Here is a 766-nt window from a genome sequence, read left to right on the forward strand (position 1 = left end):
TGAGAAATATTGAGATTTTGTTGATGAAATGGAGTTTGGGATTGATTGATTGAAAATTTTGGAAGTGTTTTCATAGGTTCCAAAGAACTGTTTCCTCCATTTTTAGCTGGTACTCTGCCAGATTTTCTATAAAATTTGCAAAACCTCAAATAAATTGATGTTTTCCATAAATGACTTAAATAAATTATACTTCACCAATTGTACTTCATAACTATGCAAAAAATAAATAAGGGAGGATAAAAAAATAATTGAAATAATCCATTATAAAAATTTTTCACTAATAGCCAATCTTCTATGCCATGGTGTGGACATTCCCTCTGCAGGTCTTTATATCTTTCCCATGTGTCATAGAGTGATTCTCCTTCCTTTTGTCTGAAGGTGTTGAGCTCAAGCCTTAGTTTTGCAGTCTTTGTAGGTGGAAAATACCTTGCTAGAAAAGCTTGAAAAAGGTTCTCTATAACACCCCTATTTGCGTAGCCTAGTAAATTACACTGTTCCGGAGACCGGTGTCGGTCCGGACAACTAAGGGGATTAGAACCATACTTAAGACAACTAAATAAGCCAGAAACACAAAAAATTAGTAATTGTCAAGTAGTTAAGTATAAATAAGAAAAACAGAACATAAGAAGTTAAACGAGCCGAGAGTCACAGCGATGGGTGACCTTCTTGGGAACGACTGCGAAGTCGATTTAAACTCAAATTTCGAACTGTAAAATGTGACGCCGCGGTCCTTAGGACCATTGCGAACACAGTGGAAAAGAGAAAA

At 35.8% G+C, this 766-nt stretch overlaps 1 non-coding gene across 1 annotated transcript; it reads left to right on the forward strand.

Moving 5' to 3' along the window:
- The first annotated feature begins 294 nt into the window (after positions 1–294).
- Positions 295–401, forward strand: LOC131170977 (small nucleolar RNA R71). The gene has a single exon (XR_009141737.1). It is a non-coding gene; the product is annotated as a small nucleolar RNA R71 (small nucleolar RNA).
- Positions 402–766: the final 365 nt, after the last annotated feature.

Source organism: Hevea brasiliensis, chromosome 11, assembly GCF_030052815.1.
Source record: "Hevea brasiliensis isolate MT/VB/25A 57/8 chromosome 11, ASM3005281v1, whole genome shotgun sequence".
Lineage (NCBI taxonomy): Eukaryota > Viridiplantae > Streptophyta > Magnoliopsida > Malpighiales > Euphorbiaceae > Hevea > Hevea brasiliensis.